A 25,619-nucleotide genomic window follows, 5' to 3' on the forward strand; every position below is an offset into this window, starting at 1 on the left:
GAAGGAATACCAAGCTAATAAGATACAACATAAAGGAAAGGGGCCTTATAAGTGAAACATTGTAAAACTGACTGCACTAATCGAGTGGCGTTATATCTTTGCTAGCTGTAGGTAGGTGTAACAAACTAAATATAATAAGTGATAAGTTAGTGGCCATGTGAGTGTCATAATGACCACCAACGTGCTAAGTGTACAACAAAAAGGCCTCGTAGATGCACTTTTAGATGCGATTTTTGAATTGAGAGAAAATCTTATGGGTGCATCTACCCTCCCGTCTATTTGTTTGTCTACAAACTCGCGTCTATAGTCGCATGTATGAAGAATTTTACACGCAAAAATAGACGCGTAATGGACACACATATACACGCGTGAATACAAGTGCATTAAAAAATCAAAATTGTTATTTATTTAATTTCTTTTTTGCATCTACCAGCGCAGCTACATGGCAAATTAGATGGGCATATAGACATGCCCATAGACGCGCTTTTACAAGCGCCCATAGATGTGAACGCAAAACAAAAAATATCCTTTTAAAAAAAGATATTTAATTTCTTTTTTAAAATTTGAATTATGTAGCGCGTGTATGTGCGCGTGTACTCTGCATTTTAGACGCGCTTATAAACGTGCATTTTCTACAATTTAGACGTGCAGATAGACGTGCAAAACAGAACTGGAAGAAAAAAACCAGAGAGCATGCAACCACATGCTCTCTGGTTTTTTTTTCCCCCTCCCATACATCAAATTGTGCATTTGGAAAAAACACAATGGATCTGAAAGCACGAGAATTGAAAACAAAAGTCCATGTATTGATTATAGATAAAAGGCATTTACATGGGGAGTTTAAGTGCTTGCAACCTAAAGTGTGGCCGCAAGCAGTAGGCTCAAAGATGGATAATAGATATACAAGAAAACAAGGCCATAGAGGAGGTATGGTGCTCCTCTACGAATCTGAAGAAGAAACATCTTTGCTAGCACCACCATGGCTACTAGCATCACTATCCCCCTCCTCACTATGTTCCACATCGGGGTTCGCCTACACACACAAAAGATCAAGGTTGCTTACGTACACATGGTGGAGAAAAAGTTATAATTAGCTATACTTTTAATAGGAAAGTAAGAAAAACATACCTCCTTTAGCTGTCAAATCCTCATAGCCCGATTGTATTGGTCCTCAGTGATGAGACCCTCCTCATAGAAGTGAAGCCATGTGGCTGCGCAATTATGGCCTCGATGGTAACCTACCTCTCTAGGAGTAGGTATCCTACCAATGATAGTAGTCTGCAAAACAATTATGATATATACAAACAATTATGAGACACAATGTATTAGAATAAATTATATAAAGAATTGAAAGAAATATAAATTTTAAAAAATTAGAAATCAAAATATACTTACAAACTCTGCCTCCCACGACTCTCTGCCGCCCAATTCATAATGCAACAATCCCATGGTTTCCATTTGGATGCGTCACGCCTCTGCATGCTGGCGACTCTTCACTTTCTCTGCTGCTTTCTCCTTGGCTTTCTTCCACTCTATGCGGTGGCACATAGGTGGTTGGCTATAGACTCCACGCCCCTTCTCCTGTCTCCGTAGTGAGTCCCTGGTGAATGTCATGAGGTGGGATCTTTTGTTGTGAAGCAAATCCCTCACTTTTGTGCGTCCCCAATCATCCAAGAATCGCTGACCCTCAGGATTTGAGTACCTCCTATGGACTGCCCTCAATACCTCCTGCCACAAGATGCTTTTCTGATTTTTGAAGTAAACGAAACAATCTTTATATGTCGCATGCACAACGCTCCTCACGTACGCCATTTCATCCATTCCTTCATCATCATGGAATATGCCACCGGTATCTGTAACTCTATAGTACTAGCGTACATGCTTCTCTACGTGATCTTTTGGTGAGGGTGATCGCTCGCCACCTCTTAGGCAACCCCCACACAAGCCTCGTCCTCCCCCTCGACTCTCCCTCCTCCCTCTCTATCGACTACCCTCTGCCTCGCTAGATGCACGTGCTTCTGCAAATGCACGTGCGTCAGCTGACGCTTGTGCTTCAGTCGATGCATGTACATGTGCTGCACATGGAATACCTGCAATTGGAGTTTGGACATTTGGTGTTTGGAAAGTAGTGCCAAGCAAAGACATCAGAGGCATTCTAGACATGACACTGAATACCTCGTCTACTGTGGGAGAGCGGCCAAGGTGTTTGGTCATCTCTCCCATAAAGTCTTCCTTACTAGGAAAACCTCCAAAAAATGCATTGATCCCTCTACCGAACAAGCCCAATGTATCATTCATGCGATCCAAATCTGGGCCATTGCTAGATGAACCAAGATGCGACATCTGTAAAAAAGACAAATTCATACAATTCTAGAAATAAAAAATTATTTTTTATTAGAGCTGGCTGGTGCGTGTATAACCGCGTCTAAAATGCATGATAGACGTGCTCTCAGACACATCCCTAAAGTCAACCCTCTGGTCAGAGCGCGTGTATATCTGCATCTAAGATGCAGTATAGATGCATTATCAGATGCGATTCCTGAGTCAATAATTCTGGCGCGCATGTATCCTTGTGTGTGGAATGCAGAATACACACGCCTGGAGACGTGACTTTGAAGTTAAAGCTTTTGGGCAGGGCGCGTGTATTCCCGTGTCTCACATGCAGGATACACGCGCCTGGAGACGCGACTCTGAAGTCAAAGCTTCTTCTGTGCAAAGCGCGTGTATTCTCGCGTCTCTGACACAGAATACACGTACTCTAAGATGCGACCGTAGACACAATGACAACAAATATAGCTTCGCATCTATCCCTGCGTCTAGACTGAAATGTAGACGTGCTAGCAAATGCACTCTGTCGACTAATTTCAGTCTGACGATCGCCATTCATGATTTATTTGTGCTATACAAAATGCAATCATAGATCCTAATACACACACACACACACAGAGAGAGAGAGAGAGAGAGAGAGAGAGAGAGAGAGAGAGAGAGAGAGAGAGAGAGAGAGAGAGAGAGAACTCACCTTGGGTGTTTGGTGTGGCGGGTGGTGGCACTTCTTTCTTCTCCTTCTTCCTCTCCTTGGTGAGGTACTCTCCCTTGATGCTTGCTTGCTGCTTGTTGTCTCCTCCCTTTGCTTCTTCTTCCTCTTGTTCTCCTCTCTCTTTTTCTCTCTTTCTTCCTCTCCTTGGCTTTCCTTTTTCCCCTCTTGTCTCTTTGAAGTGAAAGAAGAGGTGAGTCATGAGGAGGTGAGGCATGAAGAGACTGCATGTCGGCTAAACTCGAGCTTCAGACATGCAAAAAACACAAGAAGGAAAGGCGCAGTTTGAAAAGAAATGATTCAAGTATCTTTTGAATTTTGACATTTGCATCTATTTTCGCATGTATATGCGCGTCTATGTTTACGTAAACGTGCGTATAGACGCGAAGTTAGACGCGCAAATAGACGCAGATTTAGACGCGTACGTAAATGCAGATATAGACGCGCATTTAGCTTTTATCATGAATTTTTGTTTTTAAGATAAGTTTTGATAGTAAGTTCTTATCATAAGTTTTTATGTATTTATGATAAGTTTTGTGTATTTAAAATTGAGATCTTAGAATAATTAATATGCCAGCTTGAAGTTTTTATGTAAACATATGAATGACAAATATTTTGATGTTGTCATGAATTAGGTTTAATCATGTTGTCGTCATCACCTAGTGTGGTGCATGCTGATGAGTCAACGAGCACATCCTCAAGTGACGATGAAACATTACGTCTTCATAATCGAGATGCATGGCTACGACAAAAAATTAAATGCACGTGTGATCGTTGTCAAGGGTGTATTTTTCGAGCACGTCGAGTTGCAATGTCACACCTCAGCATGTATGGAGAATGGGACCGAGAAAAATCACCGATATTCATTGTTTTTTTTAAACACTAAGATTGCTAGTCTATGTTACTCAATATATATCACGTACATGAAAATCCCTTTTGTGGTTGAGCAGGATGTGGTGCCACATTCTTAGATGCTCCCTTCCAGGTGTTGACTCAGGCTGCAAAACGTCGACGCAAGGAGGCATAGTCTTCAAGAAGAGTGGAGACTGACGACCATGATAGTAGCCCTCATGAAATTACCCATCAAGTTGTAGAGGATGAGATTTTGGACAACACCGTACACCATCTATTTTCGCAACCGGTTCAGGGAGAAGGTCACTCTACGAAGCCAGATGATCCACTATACGTAGCGTCATCTACTCCGTTGTATGAAGGTTGTACGTACTCTATTCTTCGTGCGTCCCTCGAGATACTTAACTTGCAAACAATTTATGGATGGAGTAATGTCAGTTTGAATGCATTATTGAAGTAGGTATCAATTCAGTTTGGCTTATGAATCATAATATTAATTGTTATATTTTGAAATCAGACACAAATATATGTTGGTGGTTTTTTAACTCACTTTTAAAAATATATGTAGGTTATTATCACAAATGCTTCCAAAAGGAAACAAATTTCCAACTAAGAGCGAGCAAGAAAGATATTACTTGACATCTCTGGGAGGCCTCGATTATGTCAAGATCCATGCATGTGTCAATGATTGTGTCTTATTTCGTGGGATTCATGAGTTCGCACGAGAGTGTCCTCTTTGTGGCGAATCAAGATACGAAGTGGAGATGAAGTCAATGGATGTGCCTCGTAAGGTTTTGTGACATTTTTTGATTGTTCCACGTATTCAACTTATGTTCAAGTGTAAGTCTATTGGAAAGCTCATGTCATGGCATGCTAGTCATCATTCAAGTGATGGAAAATGGAGGATCCCTGCAGACACACTGGCATGGCAACATATAGATAATTTGTGGCCCGTTTTCAAAGAAGAGCCAAGAAATTTGAGATTTGGTTTAGGTATGGATGGAATCAATCCATTTGGCATAAAAAACACATCATACAATGTATGGCCAATAGTATTGGTGAACCATAATATTCCTCCATCCATGGCAATTAAAAAGGGACATGTAATGTTGTCACTTCTGATTCCCGGATGTAAAATTCCGCATGGGAAAAAAATAAATAAATAAATCGGGCTTTTGAAAATTTTTTTTAATCCCCCCCCCCTTATCCCTCCAGCCGACTGACGAGCTGGAGGGGGAGGGGAATAGAAGGAGTTATGAAGCTCCTTGGTGGAATTTGTGGAGGGAGGGAGGACATGCATGTCGACACGCAGGAGGAGAAGATCCCCCTCCCTCCACTATTTAAACGAGGGGAGAGGGGGGCCGCTGGATAGAGGAGGCTGGGCCATGCCGCCATAACTCCAAGCCAAGGAGGAAGACAAGTCGCCATTCTTCAAACCGCCAGTCCGTCTCGAGGAGCCGTGGGCTACTGCGCCAGTCAACAGCCACCTCCCAGCACGCCGCTTGCATTCGCAGGCCTGCCATCTAGCCATCACGTCGACAGAAGCCTTTTTCTCCCCCCCCCCCCACGTGGCCTTCCAGAAAGCCCTTGGAAGGTTCCAAGGTGGGCTTCCTAAGCCCTTATTCTCCCCCCCCCCCCCCCTTCCCGGGGTATTACATTTGAGTTCTTGGTTATGTCATTCGGGCTTACAAATGCACCTGCCACCTTCAATAGATTAATGCAGGATATTTTTAGACCATATCTTGATGATTTTGTGCTTGTCTTCTTCGATGACACTTTAGTCTATTCTAAATAGGAAGAAGATCATGAACCTCAACTTTGAATTGTCCTTGAGGCAATGAGGTCCCATAAGCTGTATGCAAAAATGAAGAAGTGTGCATTCTTCAAGCGTCAGATTGAATATTTGGGATTCATAGTATCATCAGAGGGAATATCAGTAGACCCAGCCAAAGTCAGAGATGTGCTTGAATGGCCAATACCAGTATCTGTCAAAGAAATACGTAGCTTTCTTGGCTTGACAGGATGGTATAGGATCTTTATCAAAAACTATGCTTTGATTGCAGCACCTCTTACAGACTTACTAAAGAAGCAAACTTCTATTACATGGTCAACTCCCGAACAAAATAGCTTCGAAAAATTGAAGCAAATTTTGGTATCAGCACCTATTCTAAAACTTCCTGACCTCAATAAGGAGTTCGAGGTAGTAACTGATGCCAGCATTCTTGCCTTGGGGTGTGTACTTATGCAGGAAGGTCATCCAGTAGCATACTCTTCAAGGAAATTGAAGAGTCATGAAAAGAATTATGCCACGCATGATCTGGAATTACTAGCTGTCATCCATGCTCTAAAGCTTTGGAGACACTACCTGTTGGGTAACAAGTTTACTCTAGTAACTGATCATAAGAGTCTCAAATGGATTTTTACCCAGAACGAGCTCAACATGAGGCAACGTCGGTGGATTGAAGTATTGGAGGAATATGATTTTGAAATCAAGTACCGACCAGGGAAAGAGAATGTAGTTGCCGATGCACTCAGTCGCAAGGCATTCCTAAATTCCCTAATCTTGCAGAATCCATCAATGGCCAGATCTCTGGCTACAAAGGTATCTATGCCAAACAATCCTATACTTGAACTAGCTAGAGAGGAATCATGCCATGATTTGGCCTACCAAACAATGATAAAAGAAATATCTACCAAGGAGCAGAATGAGAAGTTACAAGCTAAGTATCAGGAATTTTCCATTGATAATGGACTTGTCTACTACAGAACAAGGCTGTGTATACCAACAAGCCAGTCACTTAAGTAGAAGATATTATGGGAAGCTCATGATTCCCCTTTCGCAGGACATCCTGGCTATGCAAAAACTCTTAATGCAGTTAGGAAGAGCTACCATTGGGAAAGGCTTAAAGGTGACATTCTCAAATATGTCATTGAATGTTTGTCTTGCCAACGTATCAAGGCCGAACATGTCATGATGCCAGGAAAACTGCAACCACTTGACATTCCCCAAATGAAATGGGAATTCATCAGTATGGATTTTGTTGTGGGCTTACCCCAAGTCCAAGGAGGATACAATTCCATTATGGTTGTGGTTGACATGCGTACCAAGGTTGCACACCTGATTCCAATAAAGACAAACTATAAAGCCTCCGACATTGCAAGATTGTTTATCAAGGAGATATTCAAGCTACATGGGTTACCTAAAAGAATCATTAGTGATCGAGATTCTCTCTTCACATCACACTTCTGGAGAGCTATCTTTGAAGCTATTGGGACTCAACTGTGTTTTAGCACCGCCTACCATTCCCAAACGGATGGACAAACAGAGCGAGTGAATCAAATAATTGAGGATATGCTTAGGGCATACTACTGTCGAGAGCCGAAGAGGTGGATTCAATACTTGCCATTAGTTGAATTTGCCTACAATGCTTCTTACCAGCAGAGCATTCAGATGACCGCTTTTCTAGGCATTGTATGGTCATGATTATCGAAGTTCCCTAAACTTTTCTGATCCAACCCTAAGAGTTGAAGCTTCAAGACAAATGTTGGAGGACATGGATGATCAAATAAGGTCAATAAGACAAGACATACAAGCAGCCAAGGATAGACAAAAGGCATATGCAGATTTGAAACGTCAAGAAAGAGTCTTCGAAGAAGGAGACATGATCTTCATTCGGGTACGTCCTAAAAAGAGTTCTCTATCCCTAGGAGAATGCAAGAAGCTAAGTCCAAGGTATTGTGGGCCGTATAAAATCCTCAAATGCCTAGGACCTAATGCTTATAGATTGCAACTCCCTGAGAACCTAAAGGTTCACAATGTATTCCATATCAGCCTATTAAAAAAATATGTACCCAATCCTAATCATGTACTTAATGACCAACAAATTGTAATGCCTAGTCAAGGAGTCCTTGAACTAAGGCCAGAAAGGATCTTAGATGTTAGGAAAGATAGTTAAGATCTAGAACCTTGAAAGAATGCCTTGTCTAGTGGAAAGATTATCCCAAAGAGGATGCCACTTGGGTAGATGAAGGCACTCTCAACCATAAATATCCCCAGTTTATCTCGAGATGAGGACATCTCGATTCCTCCAAGGGGGAGAGAATGCAAAATTCCGCATGGGAAAAAAAAAAAAATCGGGCTTTTGAATTTTTTTGAAAATTCCCTCCCCCTTATCCCTCCAGACGACTGACGAGCTGGAGGGGGAGGGGAATAGAAGGAGTTATGAAGCTCCTTGGTGGAACTTGTGGAGGGAGGGAGGACATGCGTGTCGACACGCAGGAGGAGAAGATCCCCCTCCCTCCACTATTTAAACGAGGGGAGAGGGGGGTCACTGGATAGAGGAGGCTCAGCTGTGCCGCCCTAACTCCAAGCCGAGGAGGAAGACAAGTCGCCATTCTTCAAACCACCAGTCCGTCTCGAGGAGTCGTGGGCTGCTGCTCCAATCAACAGCCGCCTCCCAGCACACCGCTTGCATTCGCAGGCCTGCCACCTAGCCATCACGTCAACAGAAGCCTTTTTCTCCCCCCCCCCCCCCCCCCTTTAAGCCCCTTGTTCCCCCCCCCCTCCCGGGATTTTAAACCTCCCCTTAAGGCCTTGTTCCCCCCCTACCGGGTTTTTTTAAAACCCCCGTAAGGCCTTGTTTCCCCCCCCCCTCCCGGTATAATCCCCTCCTAAGCCTTGTTCTTTTTCCCCCCCGGATTATTAATACCCCAAAAGTCCTTATTACCCCCCCCCCCCCCCCCCCCTTGGGTTTAAATTTTCCCCCCTAAGCCTCCTTGTTTCCCCTTCCGATTTTAATTTCCCCCCTAAGCCCTTGCTCTTTTCCCCTCCTCATAGCTTTTTAGATTTTTCAGGTCACAACCATAGGCCTACTTTGTCCCTAGGCTACCTTGCAGACTTCCATTCTCTTGTGTTAACCCCTCCACTCACTTTCAAATCTGTTTGTGCAAGTGCTCTCGTAGTTGAGCTTTGTGTTCTTAATCTTATCAAACAAGCCGGTGTCCACACACTCCCATGTCCTAAAAAAATCAAATTCATCATCATGGCTTCGTATGGTATCCCGTAAGGAAGAAATAGCCGTGAGATAAAAGATAGGGAGGGAAGTAGAGGGAGTGAAAAGAGGGAGTGAAGGAGGAAGAGTGGGAAAAAGGTAAAAGATAAGGAAGGAGAAGACGGTGGAATTCCAAGAAGAAAAGGGAAAAGGCTATCTCGCATTCGAACTACGATGCCGCCAAAGAAAATCCAAGGTGTAGCTGCGGGAGGGTCATCTCCCGGTATCCATGTGGATATCTCACCTCAAAGCCAGGTTTTTCTTCTTGATGTTAATTCGGTTTTAAGTCAATCATGCAAAGAAAAATTGCTAAGGAAAGATATATTTGTTCGAGCTATTTTTAACAAAGGATTTAGCTTATGAATAACAATGTATACAAATTAGCTTTCTTCAAATAGCATCAAGCATTATAAAATTATAGGCAAGATTAACCATTTACTATAGTAATATATTCCTAAAGTGTAGAAATTATATCTTGCACCATTAGTCTTATTCCTTTCGCAACGAATCATGGTAAAATGGCTAAATTCATGAAAGGTTTCTTTCGATGCTCAAATTATTAGGGAGTTATCTTTGCTAGTTGCACATCTTAGCAAGGAAATTGTTGTTATTTGGCATGAGTTCATCTTTAAAGAAAACAGAAGTTAAATGTTAGGAATTAACAAGTATAAAAATTAGATATACCAACTCATTTGGAAAGAAAATGTAATAGGGAATTGCTGGATGACACTCTATTAACACTTTTCCCCTGCTATTTGAGGACTTGGGACTAATAAAGTGTGTATACAACAATTTCTCAGCTAGGCCTTTGTCCCAAGAAGTATCGTCGCTCTTTGTATCATCTTGGCATTATGCTATATGCCAAATTAAACTCTATTGATTGGGAAAGTTAATTGTCACAAGGATAGTAAAACCGTGACAAGACGAGTAAGATTACTTTCTAAAAGCTAATCGAACCAATCTTTCCAAAAGCTAACCGAACCAATCTAAACATAGAAACATTCATACCCTAAACACTTGACTACTTTCCTTACCGTAAGGACAATAATTTCATAAAGATAAGAAACTAGGAAACCCTAGGCCTGACATACGTCAGCTTAAGGAATCTAAACAGATTATTCCATCGCAGGACTTGCACAACATGTATGAAATCATTTTTTTGATTGATTCACAAGGAGAAAAGGGAAAAACCCTCATCAAGGACGACAGATCCTTACGCAAGCTATCTTGCAAAAAGACGTATTTTTTGGGTATCCTTCTAAATAAGGAAAGTTGTAAACCAGAAACTAGCATATCTAAGGTACCTTAGGGTTAACCAAGTCGGGTATACCCTACACCCGACTATAAGGGATCTTACCAAGTTACAAGACATCTTGAGAACGACTGCTGATACACTCAAAAAGGAAAGAACACTTCCTTAGCAGTTTGCCATACAATGGGTTGATTAATGGAAATATTTATGCTTGCTAGAGATTTTAGGGCTCTGTTTGAATTATGAATTACAAATTAAACAAGTACCTATACTTCAGGTTAAAGGCCTGAAGGGAGAGGCAGCTTCAGTTACCCCCGACTGCCTGCCTGACCCTAACCAAGGGGGTTGTTGACCGCGCCGGGAACGTGGACCGAACCTGCTGCGAGAGGTCTCTCCGTTGAGTTCTACTTGGAGCAGGAGGACGCTTGGGTGCCAGGGGGGCTCTGGCTGTAAATCCCTCGCCTTCCGAGTCCTGCACAAGAGGCTAACGTGACTCGGGATTGGATCTCGAGGCCTGCATACTAGTTGACGGGCGGAAGCTTGGAATAGTGATCCCTGGATATTACTGGTTAGCCTTCGGGCAGATTATGGACAAACCTACAGGCGGAACTTCTTGTAATTCAAAGATAAAATGATGAGATGTTAAAAGAACTCGCTTGATATTGTTTTTTTATATGTCACGTGATAAGATTACATGAAGGAACCCATGCTTAACAGGATTAATTAAAGAAGCTGATTGTTATATGTCAAATTAATGTGTTAGATAATTATATAACTAAAACAAACCGAGGAAAGTGCGGAGGATGGGCCATGGGTCCATCCTACGGTTGGGTGGTCCCGGTTAGCCGGGAACTTTTCTCAAAAATCTCGAAGAACAGCGAAATGATCATCATCATAAAAAAGAATAATGAGAACGATGACCTAGAGTTACGTCTTACCCGATTTACGTTGTTTTAGGGGAACGGAATGGGACTATGCCTTATGGCAGAGAGGTTGAGCTTTGCATCCCTCTCGTTTCCCATTCTCCTTGAACCAAGTGCAGCATGAATCCGCTTCGAACCTGGCGTTTCTGCGTAAAGTAGTTCGCTCGGGTCTGACGCTAGTTGTTGTTAGCTAGTGACCCATTAGAAAACCCTAATTCCAGTCGATCCTAAGTGGGAACTGCCAGGATACTTCCGCTACGTGGTAGACGCGGGAAGAGCTAGATCGCAAAACCCGTAACATTCCATGGGAGTGCCGGGCGGAGCTTTCTAGACATCCTTTCCGATGGACTGCTAAGACGTGTCCTGGATGATACTAGGGGACATGTTACACCGGAAAGCACAAGGTAAAAAACATGGACATTTACTTAGAGCTTTGATTGAAGAGTTTGAAATGTTATGGAAAGGTATTGAGGTGAAAGATACAAGTGCATCTGCATCCTCTAGAGATTTCACGTTGAAGGCCATGTTGTTGTGGACCATGCATGACTTTCCAGGATACGGAGAGTGTTCAGGTACATATATATAACTCTATATTTAACATTCAAGACTTGAATCAATTGCATTTTGTTAATTCACTTGTTTGTTCAGGTTTAACCACATGAGGATATCATGCATGTCCTATTTGCGGTCCCTCTCTAGTTTCCTCTAGGTGGGCACGTTTAAAGAAGGTTATCTACGACAATCATCATCGATTTCTTCCTATTGTCCATCCCAAATATGTTCTCCCTACTAATGGAATGACTCCACAATCTCTAACCATTCGAGATTGGAAGGAGAGATGGATTAATGCTGACAGCCACCCTCCACTCGGCATGAGTCGGTAAGAAGTGCATTTCTCTCGATTGACTTTAAAGTATTTAGCATGATGAATTGTTTACATAATATATTGTTTGTTTGTTAGGTTCTCTATAATTTTTTGTCTTTCATATTGAACTGAACTCAAGATCAATCACCTGTTGGACCCCATGCACATATTCAAAAATGTTGTATCTACATTATGGGATTACTTGATAGGGGCTCGTGATTTAGTCAATGTAAGGGAGGATTTACGTAACATTGGTCGTATGAGACGAGCCTTGCCATGCATTGGAACCAGAGGAAAGATTGAGCTACCCCATGCACCTTGGATGTTGTCAAAGAATGAGGAAAAAAATAGTGAAGGAACAAATATGTAGCTTTCGAACACCCACAGGATGTATGAGATGTCTCAAGGGAGTTTTCATAAAGAAAAAGAAAAGAGGTGTGGAGCAACTATCTAGTTTGAAGTCCCACAATTGGCACAAAATGATTCAAGTAAGGGTATCTCTAACCATGAATATAGTAATTAGTGGAGTAACTATGTGTAAACTTTGGGGTATGATGACTTTTTCCTCAACTAATCATTTGATCTATGAATATTGTTTACATTCAATTCGTACTTCCTACTAGCATATCCCATTGTGTATCCAAAGATGTACGTGATATCATTTACAAGATGGGAGAGCTTGTGAGGTGTGTATACATTGTATTTTTTAATTATATATCTTTGAATTTCTACACAAAAATAAACAATTGTCAAATACATCTTGACAGATACGTGAGCTCGAAGGAAATTGATCCAAACACATTGCAAGATGTTCGAGTATTATCTGTTGAGGTGGTTTGTTTGGTGGAGGAAATTTTTCCTCGATCCATTTTGACTAATCAATTACATTTACTCGTACATTTGATTGATGAGATCACACTTTGTGGGGTAATTCATGCAAGGTGGATGTTTTTTCTTGAGCACTTCATGAAAACCTTGAAAGATTTTGTGAGGCAAAAAGCACCGCCTGAGGAAAGCATGGCTAAGGGTTGGTTAGTGCAATCATCCCTTGTTTATATCTTTGAATATCTTGCTGCAGTGGACCCCTCTTAACCATGACTATGGAAAGATGATGAAGACTTGAGGATGACCTCTATAATACCTCAAGGAAAAGGAATGAGTAAAGTGCTAACAAAAGAAGAACTTCGTAAGTTAAATAGTTTTTGTGTGCTCAATAGTGATGTAATGAGCAAATGGGTGACACTATATAATGAAGCAAGGGCAAGAAGAAAAAGCGAAAGACAAGCATTTCGCACTAGATATGGGCGTAATGTCTCATTTCCAGATCATCTAAATATGCTCCCACGTCATATTGATATAGATTGGTTACATGAGAAAATGGAGAGAATGGAAAAAGAGGAGGAAATTAATATATCTCAAGAAGAGTGGGAATACACACGAGGTTGCTTATCAAAGGTGAGACATACTATAATTAATTTATTTCTATAATTTATATTTTATATAAAAATTGACATGTTTGATCTTAATATTTTACTACTAGTGCACATTATTCAATGCTATTTGGTGTGAGGGTAAACATCTTCAAACTCAACGTATAGATGAAAAGAGAAATACCCAAGATTGTGGTGTCCTTGCTCACTTCGAGGATGCCAATGGTACCATGGAAGGTTATTGTGGCTTGATCCAAGATATTTTGAAGCTTGACTTCAGACGATTCTTTATATATGTATTGGATGTGAAGTGGTTTAAAGAAGTGGTAACAAATGGTGAGCATTGCACAATCAGACGTCATCCAAGTGGTTTTGTAATCATTGACTCTACAAAATTTTACCAAAATAAGAATGACACATTAGTACTACCTCAACAATGCAAGCATGTATATATGCAAAAGCTAAATTTTTTATATGTATACATGTGATATATATACACAATATAATAAGTATTTAAGTTTTTTGCTTTTGTTTTTCAAATACAGGTTGTATATCATCCAATGGTAAACAATAACCGATGGTGGTATGTCATCCCTATATCTAATCATTCAAAACCAATATATGGTAATATTACCGACATAGAGATAGTAGATGACAATCCAACAATTAATGATGATGTACATGATAACACCATAATGGATGATATGCGTGATATAGTACAAGATGAATCTCGCGAGGATGTTCAAGGAAACGCAAAAGAGGACAATAATGTGATTGATGATATTGATGAAGTTATTGAGCAATATAGCAACACATCTGATAGTGGGATAGACTTATTTGTTTCGTTACCTCTTGGTAACATAGACCTAGAAGTGGATAGTTTAGCAAGGGCTGATCTCATTGAAGATGAGATGGATCCTTCACTATAACATACTTAATTTGCTTAATGATTCAATGTGTATTCTTAATTCTATGGAAAATATCATGTGCACACGTGCATACTCAAGAATCAATAGTGAAGTTTAAAGCTAAATTGAATTTTCCATAATAAAAAGAAAGTATTTTTTTATCATCTTCAAGTAGAGAAATTACAAGATACATGCAATGCTTGCTACTAATTGTATAATAAGGTTTCTGTCGCTTGCCACTAATTACTTATATCAGGCTTGTCAACTGGAGAAACTACCATTCATTAGAGAGCAATGAAAAAATAAATATTAACTCTGGTTTTTTTATTATATTAAGTCCAATTTTAGGTGGTTAAATAATTACGCGTCTGAAGATGCGTCTATACTCGCGTCTATTTACACGGATATATAGACGCAAAATTCGCATCTATTTACACGCTCTTTTACACGCACATATAGACAATGATAGACGCGCCCGACTTTGCGCATCTAACATGCGTGTCTATGCCTCATTTCTGTTGTAGTGCAAGTACCTTCTCTCTTACAAATTGGTAGTGTACCTCAATGTGTTTTGTCCTAGCATGTTGTCACAATGAATGACAACTGGACCATCTCCTTGCACATCCAAATCACCTAATAACTTTTGCAGCCATACCACCTTGCATGCTACCATAGGAGCACCTCTATACCCAACCTCTGTACTCGATAAAGCAACTATAGGTTGCTTTTTGCTGCTCCATGTAACTGCCGCACTACGAAGGGAAAACATGAATCCACTTGTAGATCTTTTGTCTGACATGCTACTAGCCCAATCTACATAGGTGTATCCAAAGACCTGTATGTCCTTGCCTACCTCATAAAAAAGTCCATAATGTAAAGTGGACTTCGCATACCTCAATATATGTCTAATTGCATCCAAAGGAGGCTTTCTAGGCATCTACATAAAATGACTGACAAGATCAACAGCATAGCTTAGGTCTGGCCTTGTGTTAGTCATGTAAATCAAACTCCCTACTATCCTCTTAAACATAGTAGGGTCTTCTATCTCATCTCCAACATTAGCACTCAGCTTCACATTTTTCTCCAATGGTACTGAAAGAGGCTTACATCCTATCATACCATACTTGGATTACATATCCAAGCCATACTGCCTTTGGGATAGCCATATACCATCATCACTTATGATCACCTCAATACCAAGAAAGTATCTCAGCTCACCCAAATCTTTCATCTCAAACTTCTTCTTCAAGAAGTCCTTAACTTCAGCAATCCAATTGTCACTGTCACTTGTAATAATCAAGTCATCCACATAGATGACTATGATGACCAAACCTACATCTCCCTCTCTCACATAAAGTGAGTGATCAGCATCAAAAATAAAAAATCCAATATTGACAAGGTACTCTCCAATCTTGTCAGACCATGCTCTAGGTGCTTGCTTCAGCCCATAGAGCGCCTTCTTTAACCTACACACATATGTGGGATGCTCTAAATCCTTATAACCTACTGGCTGCTCCATATCCATTTCTTCTTGCAATTCACCATGCAAGAAGGAATTTTGAACATCCATTTGCTACAAAATCCAACCTTTCGATGCTGCCAAGGCAATCACACACCTAACTGTTGCCATCCTAGCAACAGGACTGAATGTCTCTTCATAATCTATGCCATATGTTTGAGCATAAGCTTTTGCAACACTAGCCTAGCCTTATACATGCTAATTGAACCGTCTAAAATTATGCTTGACTTTGTAAACCCACTTATAGCCAATAGCTTTCTTACCCTTAGGTAAGGATACCAAATCCCAAGTCTTATTGCCTTCTAATGCATCCATCTCCTCATCCATTGCTGCATCCCAATGAGCATGACCAACAACATCCTCAAAACAAGTGGGCTCAACATCCTCAAAACAAGTGGGCTCAACATCCTCAAGTAGTTTAACCATATAAGCATAATGGTGAGCTGCATAATCTTCAAAACCAAATATTTTAACAGGGTATCTAACCTTGCTAGATCTGCGTATCACTAGATCACTCAATGGAGCCTTTACATTACTAAAAGCTCTCTGTACACCTGGTGTCCTGGCTAAAGGAATACCAAGCTCATCATCCAACCTCTTTGAACCACTGGAATCTCCGTCAAATCCCAAATGACTAGTAGATGCATCATTACCATCCAGTACTTTCTTCTTTCCTTTGTCCTTCCCTACAACACTTATAGATCCACCTGAAGATGTGGGGCTACTCCTTAGTCTCCCAGACCAAGGGCTCAATGTAGGTGTAGTACCAGATGATGTTTCTGGTCCACTAAGACTCCATGATTCTTGTTTATCTTTCTGCACATAGTTGTCCTGATCATTATCGTCATCCAAAACATCACCAGCAAGTGTATACCAACTTCCCAACTCATCAAAGATAACATCCCTGCTCACTCTGAACTCACCTGTGTGACAGGGTTATAACATCGATACCCTTTCTGCTCTAAAGAGTATCCAATAAAAACACATTTTTTTGCCTTTGGATCAAGCTTCGTCCGTAGCTCATCTGGCACATGAACGTATGCAACACAACCAAATAACTTCAAATGCGATACATCAGGCTTCTTGCCAGTAAAGCATTCTTCAGGAGTCATCCCATGAACTGCAGCTGTGGGAGTTCTGTTCATAATATAGACAGCAGTATGGATAGCCTCAGACCAAAAATGTTTGGTCATATTCTTTTCAGCCATTAATGCCCGTGCAACTTCTGCAATATGCCAGTTTTTTCTTTCTGCAACACCATTTTGTTGTGGGGTATACCTGCAAGTAAATTGCCTCTTTATCTCATGAGTCCTCAAGAAGCCACTGAACTCATTAGAGAGATACTCTCCCTCTCCATCTGGTCTCAAGCACTTCACTTTTGAGCGTGTTTCTGTTTCAACACCTGCCTTAAAAGATTTGAAGTGCTCAAACACATCACTCTTTTTCTTCGTGAAGTATACCCATAGTTTCCTTGAACAGTCATAAAAAAAGGTGACAAAGTATTTGCTACCACCAAGAGATACATTCTGTGTAGGCCTTAAAACATCTATATGTACTTTATCAAGTATATTTATGCTCACTTCTCTATCATGCAAGAAGGGTTGTCTCGCATGCTTACCAAATTGGCATGCTTCACAAACTTTATGCAATTCTGCAACTCTAAAAGAAGGCAACCACATAACCAATCCTCTAGACTGCATTAATTTCACTCTTTGCACATTTTCATATCCAATACTTTTACGCCATATTTCAATATCTGCAACTACTTCTTTTTCTATATCATATATAGCAGTATATCCATTGTAGGAATTCTAGCATCTAAAGTGAACATTCGGCCAACTCTACTTTCCTTTGTGACCAACCTGTACTTATCATTAAAGTCTTCTACAAAACAACCTTTTGCATTGAATCGGACTTACAATCCCTGTTCTACCATTTGGCCAATAGACGCTAGATTTTTTGTAATTGATGGCACATGTAATACATCTGTCAGACTCTTTATCTGGCCATCATACAAGGACAAGGGAACCTTTTTAATGTGTGAAATTGGGTGGCATGAATCATCACCTGTCTGCAGATAACCTAGATTTTGTAAGTCCTATATCTATCCAAACCATTCAACATGACTGGTCATATGATTAGATGCACTTGAATTGACATACCATACTTCATAATGTGTCCCCTTTCTTGTAATTTCATTCATCATGTGCTGCATAACAAAAAAATGCTCATTTTTATCTTCATCTATTGTGAAGATGATGCATAGTTTCATTGCTGCAATTTACCATTGCGAATATCATCCTTCTTTGCATAGCAATGGGCTGCAATATGGCCTATTTTTCCACAATAATGGCAAACAATAGCAAAATTTCTAGAACCTCTATTCTACCATCCACCTCTTCCTCTAGAGCTCCCCTACCTCTAAAGTTTCCTTGGCCTCCTGAAACCTGCATTTCACCAAATTACTGATTGAATCTATTTTGCTGGTTATCGCCAGCACTCCCATACCACGGCCTCTCGAAGAGGATCTACCACGTCCCCTTCCTGAACTTGAGTAAAATGCTTGAACCTATTCACCATTTTTTAGATGAGTCACCCTGCATATTGATCTCTTCGGTAATCATGAGAGAGATCAACTCATCAAAATCTGGAAATGGCTTCCGTAGAAATGATTTCCATGCCTTCTCATTGTTAAGGCCACTCAGAGTGGATGAAACCAAATCATCATCATCCGGCATTGCATCAATTGCTGCTAAAGCATCTGCAATGCTCCTCACATTCAATACATACTCATTAACAAACATTTTTCCTTTCTTTAAGACATTCAACTCTTGCTTGAGTTGAATCTTTCGTGCCTTTGTATTTACTGAAAACATGTTATAGAAAATTATCCAAGCTGCATGTGAAGTTTTTGCATTCCCGATATGTCCCAATATCGTATTATCAATGACTTCAAATAACCGGTATATCACATTTTTATTTTTTGCATTCCATTCTTTCCATGCTTTTAACTCATCTGCAATCGGAGGGATACCCAGCTCTAGCTCCTTTTCTTCACCTGAAACAAACTCATAAAGGCCCTTTCCAATGAGGAAGTTCGTCACACGGAACTTCCATGAAGGGTAGTTGTTCTTTTCGAGCCTCTCAATAATGGAATTTCCACTATTCTCTGCCATTATCACAAACAAGGATACAAGATAGCAAGCTAGTTTTCTGCAATCTTTTACAACACGTGCACAGCAATACACCAAGCAACCTTTTTCACTGATTGCTCAATGGTACATGTAATCTGCAACGTGTTTGCAGATAAACCTTATGTTTGGTTCTTGAAAACACCTTAAAAATTACAAATTGAAAATCTGTAACCTGTGCATCCACTTTTGGTCAAAACAACGGAAATCACAATGTACCCTGAAATTGTTGTCCACAACCTTGTGGCTCTAAAACGGGGCCTAAAACGGCCTAAAACGGGGCCTAAAACGGCCTCACACACCCAAAATAACTGCAGATATGCCCTGAAGGCCTTCCTTGTAGATTATATAGTGCTCTGCTTGCACACCAAATCTCACAACAATCTGAGATTTTTGCTCGACCCTACTTTCGGTGCCTCCACAGGCACTATCCAAGAGAGAGAGTGGAAGAATGGAAGAGCTTCTTACCCATCGCTTACTTTCTCAAAACTTGCTTCTTCTCCTTCACTTCAACCTTCAAAATCAACCTCTCTCAGTGGCACGACTCTGATACCATGTCAAGAATCATGTGATGGGGGGATTTGCTTGAGCTGCTGCGCCAAACACACACTATATGCACAAGAGGGAGCTCACTCAAGAACACAAGAAGAGAGATGGAGGCCAAAACGTTTTCTTGCTGATTTTTCTTTTTCTTCCACACACTATATAATGTACACAAAGTATAGATAAGACACAACATAAATGAAAGGGGCCTTCTAAGTCAAACAGTGCATAATCGACTACACTAATCGAGTGGCGTTATATCTTTGCCAGCTGTATGTAGGTGTAACAAACTAAATATAATAAGTAATAAGTCAGTGGCCATGTGAGTGTCATAATGACCACCAATGGGCTAAGTATAGACATGCAGACTCATCTAGCCAGGCGGTCCATTATCAATGTCCGCACGTGTTGAGCTTGTCATCTCAACATTTTTTAGGCTTGACATAAAAAGCAATACCTCACTTGCAACTCATTTGAATTATATGGAAAGCTTGTTGACACAACTTTCAGAAATCAACTTGAAGATGGATGAAGACATTTGCATTGGAGTGCTTCTCAAGAGTCTTCCACTTGAGTTTGATAATGTGTTTATCACATTAATCAACATTCCAAACCCAAAGCTTGTGGATATCAAAGCCTCTGTCCTGAAAGAGGAAAATAAGATTAAGAATAAGGGAGAAACAAGCATCCCAAGAGGAGACCAACAACTTCTCTATGTGAAAGGGTAGAAGAGCATAGTCTTTTGTAAGAAAACTGGGCATATTGAGAAATTTTGCTATGCTAAGAAAAGATCTCAAAAAGCATATATTGCTGCTACAATCAAAGAAGATGAAGACAACAATGAAGAAGAAGAAGAAGAAGAATCCCAAGAACAAAAGGATAGGACTCACCATTCCCTCTTTTGTAGCTCATTTTTTGATAGAATTTTTTAAGTTTAAAATGTATACTTACCTAATGTCCCCACCATAAGCTCCTATACTCCTCATGTAACCTCTGCATACTATAGCCTCTACACACTTAGTGAGGCCTTGTAACAACCTCTAGCTTTGTATGGTTGGTTTTTTCCATGTCTACACTTAGCAAGGTTCTACTCATGACAACCTTTGTATACTTTATCGGTGTCTTTCTTGGTTATGATTGAGGAGGGGTGTTGAGAAATGTGTAATCACATCCACCATAGCCTCTTTGTATGGAACAAACAAGGCAAATAAACATACTGCAAATAAAGCCTTAGACTAGGTCATGTATGAATGGTTTATTAAAACTATGATTGGTGATTACCATGGTCCCTTTGTAACGTGTCCCCCTGTCCACTTGTAGGACACATCTTAGTAGCCCGGCACTCACAAGGAATGTCACGGGGTTTGCGATCTAAGTCTTCCCGAGTCTGCCACAAAGCAGAAGCACCTGGCCATTCCCACTTAGGACCGACCTGAATCAGGTTTTTCCTAATAGTCATGTTCCTAGGAGGTAGCTAGCGTTGAGCGAACTACTTTGCGCAGAAACATCAGGGTCGAAGCGGATTTATACTGCACTTGGTTCAAGGAGAATGGGAAACGAGAGGGATGCGAAGCTCGATCTCTCTGCCCGTAAGGCATAGTCCCATTCCATTCCCCTAAAACAACATAAATCGAGACTCTAGCTCTATAGATTCTAGATCATTGCTACCTCGCTCTCAATTCCTTTGAGAAAAGTTCCTAGCCAATCGGGACCACCCTTCCGTAGGACGGACCCAGAGTCACATCCACCACACTTTCCTCGGGTTTCTTAGTTATCTAATTACCTACCACATTTAGTTTGACAAGCAAAAATAGATTCCTTAATTAACCAATTAAACACTGGTTCCTTCACGTAACTTAAGCACTAACACAAAAAAACAATGTCAAGCAAGTTCCTTTTTTAACATTTGATCTTTATTTATCATAGTCTTTGGAATACATCAAATAACCTGCCCGAAGGCTATCCCAGCAATCCTCATGGATCGCTATTCTAAGTTTCACCCGTTGACTAGTATGCGCACCTTGAGATCCCATCTCAAGTCACGTCGGCCTCTTGTGCAGGATTCGGAGGCAAGGAATTTACAGCTAGAGCCTCCCCTGGCACCCAAGCGCCCTCCTGCTCCAAGCAGCACCCACGGAGATACCTCTCGTGGTCAGTTTGGTCCACGTGCCCGGTGCGGCTAACAACCCCCTTGGATAGGGTCAAGCAGATAGTCGGAGGTAACTGGTACTGCCTCTCCCTCCAGGCTTTTAACCTGAAGCATTAGTTGTTTTTCCTGAATTAGTTCCTTGAGCAAAGAAGTACAAACAGTGCACCTAAGTGTACAATCACAAGCATTCCAGTGGTTGTTTGTACGACCAATTGCTAAGGTGTGATTCCTTCTCCCCGAATACTTCCAGCATTTGATCCAGGATCAATTACGACTTGGCAAGACCCCAAGGGTTTCGTAAGTTGAGTTGCTTGTTTACCCTTTTTCCTTAGGTTAGGGTTTATACCCTTTTGACCCAAATTGTCACTACTTTAGGTTTCCTTATATTATGGTCAATAAATCCTGGACAACCCCGTCACCCTAACTTGGTTTAAGGAGTAGCAATACTATTTTGTGATTTAGACAGAAGATCATACGACGTTGCATCTTGTAGTACGAGATAGGTGTCAGTATCTAACTTGTGGGGATTATATCTTTCTTCGTACGGTATTTCTTGATCAACAATACCTTTGATCAAGATATAGGGTTTGGGAGTCCTATTGACCCAATCCAAAACCCTAACCCTACTAGACTTGATAAACGTTTTGGCCCTAGGGTCCCTAAATTATTGCGGAGGTCTAGTATTTGGTCAACTGATCCTTAGGGTGAGAACCCTAGATCATTCTTGCACGGCGTTTAAATAATCCTAACATTTCGTGGATGTGGGTAGAACCTTTAAGATCGAAAGTATTAAATCGGCATCCCAAGTGCGATACTAGGCAGAATTTTAACATAACTTAACCTAACCCAGCACATTGAGGTGTTCGTCATATGCCAACTATATGTGAGTTATACAAATACATGCGATTTACCTAATTGATCTAATTGTCTTACGATTAGAGGTGATCTTTCCCTTAGAGATATACTTTCCCTAAAAGATGTAAATAACTGCAAGATGTATGAGATGTATCATTCCATGCGAATATGCAATTTCAAGACCATAGACCTTTTGCCTTTATGCAACTATAGGATCTATAGTGATCTTTATTTTCCTTGCCCTACGCGATATTGATTGACATCCAGAGCTATTCTTATAAACCCTACGTTTTATGCATTGAATTCAAGCTTTAGTATTTTAATGAAGATGCATCCTTTCCCAAATTCAAACTTTGATAAAAGAACTCCATGCATGGGTGTATCATTCTTTCATGATCAGATGCCATGAATCTATCATTGATTTAATCCTTCCTTTATCACTTAACCCAACCTAGAATGTAACTATCATCGGACGCGATTTGCAAAGCTTATAAATCCTTTCCATACATTGTAACTATTCAGACATCATTTAATGACCGTCTACGAGTTATCTTATACATGAGTCACAACCTGGAAATTATTACAAAAGTTCATTATGTGTTATATGCCATGTCCTTTGTGTGATGCAATAAGGATGCCTTTGCACAATTCCATCTTTTAACTTATGCATCATATGTTAAAAAATGCAGCTACCCTTGACCATGGAAGTGCAAGCAAATGCAAGTACTCGTCATGCAACTAAACTTTGTAAATAAATTTTCCAATGCATTTAAGTTTCCTATGTGAATTAAAACATGCTTTATGCAACCTTTCCATGCGGGAATATTATTCAGAACTTGGGCATTCAATATCGGGGGGTTGTCCACTCTCGTACTTTGGGTGGAAGGTCCCGCATGCGCTCCTCTCGACTTTTGCTTAGGATCCAAAGATGCAGTAGATTTCAACTCGACGAACACCCCTTGGCACCCCTTACGAGTTACGGAGTTGCTATTGCCTGAGACCTCCTTCCCTGCGTTGTCGAAGGGCTTTCAAAAGCAAAGTCGCGACCACAGAGGACCTTGACTAATTTCAGGATAGAGGATCAATCAAGCAAGTTCACGATTCATTTTGAAAGAAGGCCACCTTAATTTTAGATAAATGCCCTATAATCAACTTGTTCAAGCCTTTTGGTCTCTTGAATGTGGCAAATAGACCTGAATGTATTCAATACTAGCTGCACCTCACCTATTTGATTACAAACAGTGAGTCCAGTGGCAAAAGCTAATGCCTCTTCTCTTTCAATCCTCTTTCTTAACAACTTGCAACATGATGGTTGTGTTAGGTCTTCATCATCATCATCCAAGTCTTCAATATCGGTCAAGTGTAGATACCACTTTTGAAGCAACTAGTCAGTTTTTGTGGACTTCTACACCAAGTTTTGGTACCCCAATGGAAAGAGAGACTGGAAAGACGGAGACAGAGAACTCTAAACTCAAAGTAGGTAGATAGACATGGTTTTTAGAGACTTTATATAACTATGTCAGGCTGCTGGAATATCTGGTGACATCCTTCATCATATTGGTTCTTTCTACTTTGGCACAACTTTTTGTTTAGCCTGTGAGTGGGCCTATGGAGGGCATCATTCCACTTATACACAAAAGCTTCTCCCAGAAGTCTTTACAAACAGGTAACCTGTCCTCATCTTTAAGTGATTTTCGAGAATCTCTAACTGATGGAGGTACAAGTGCTAGTGCAGGGATTACTGGAGCTTGATATAAGGGGCCTCCTTGTCCTTGTCCATAAGGGTAATTGTAGTATTGCTCCAGATAAAAATCATCCATACGCAAACGCTTGGTTTCCTGTTGGTGTGCATCTCCGTTGTAAGCATAAGCACCTTCATCATCTGCATAGCCACAAGCTCCGCCAAAATCTGCTGTCTGGTGAGCATGGTCAGTACTAGCTGAGACAGATCCAACTGGCCGATCTTTTCCTCCACTTTTGAGATGATCGGGAACATGGAAAAAGCGACACACAGGCCTCTGGCAATTTCCATGTAGATAGTCTTGACAAACAATAGCATAATCCGCATCCCCACTTGCAGGTGTGTGATGGGCATATTGACACTCTTATGCCTTGCACAGCGTCCCCTAACAAAGTCCCTCCCAGATGATGAAAACGGTAGCGATCACGACTACATCTTCCTCTTAATATGGCTCCTCCTCATGTTTCTATTCCCTGCTTTTTCTTCCCCCAAGCGGCCTACAATAATCCCTTTTTTTTCTTGAAATTTTGACCCGTGCCCTTGTGATGGAGATAAAGCCTGTGCAATGTCATCCCCTTTTGTGCTACTAAAGGGCAAAGGGATGTTCTTGCAGTTACTATCCGACTCAGTTCTTTTCCCCAAACACTATCTGACAGGGTCTCGCATGATTGTACAAATTCTTCTCAATTTCTAGCGTACTAGTAGTCTGTCGATGCCCTTGCTGCTGCCAGCAGCTTAAGCTTCAGATATTGTTGTGTGAATCTTGGCTTATATCCCTAAGGGTCTCACAGAAGTACAATTCAATTTGACAAATTATGTCTGTTGACGGAAGATCAACTCCCCTTTCCAGAGTTCGCAGGTTAATTTCTGCAACAACCACCATTTCTACTATTTTGAGAAGTGCAGAGCTTGTAGGATCAGGAAGACACTGGATGTGATTCCGGTGACTATTGGTTGTCGGACACACTGATTATGAATGCAATCTGGAAGTATAATATCAGCTGTCTAAGCAAACAGATGGTGGTTCTTGTTCTCTGCAAGGATGGCATTCAACTTTCGAAATGCATATAAGCACTGAAGGATATAGGTCATTTTGTTACAGTTTGGGAATATCGTGCCAGAATGTGGGACAATTCACTGCCATCAATGCGGAACTGAGCTTCCTTTCACACTTGCTATACATACTAACCCCTTTTGACCTGTAGCAGCATCTATGCCTTCAGCAAGCCTCTCAAGTTGTTGTTCTCAGCAGCAGCTAAAAAGAGGTGAGCATGGCTCTCGAGTAGTTCAACTAGAAACTGCCCAC

This window comes from Lygodium microphyllum, chromosome 29 (genome assembly GCF_053477565.2).
Source record: "Lygodium microphyllum isolate KBCC chromosome 29, Lygodium_microphyllum_v1.1.10, whole genome shotgun sequence".
In the NCBI taxonomy this organism is placed as follows: domain Eukaryota; kingdom Viridiplantae; phylum Streptophyta; class Polypodiopsida; order Schizaeales; family Lygodiaceae; genus Lygodium; species Lygodium microphyllum.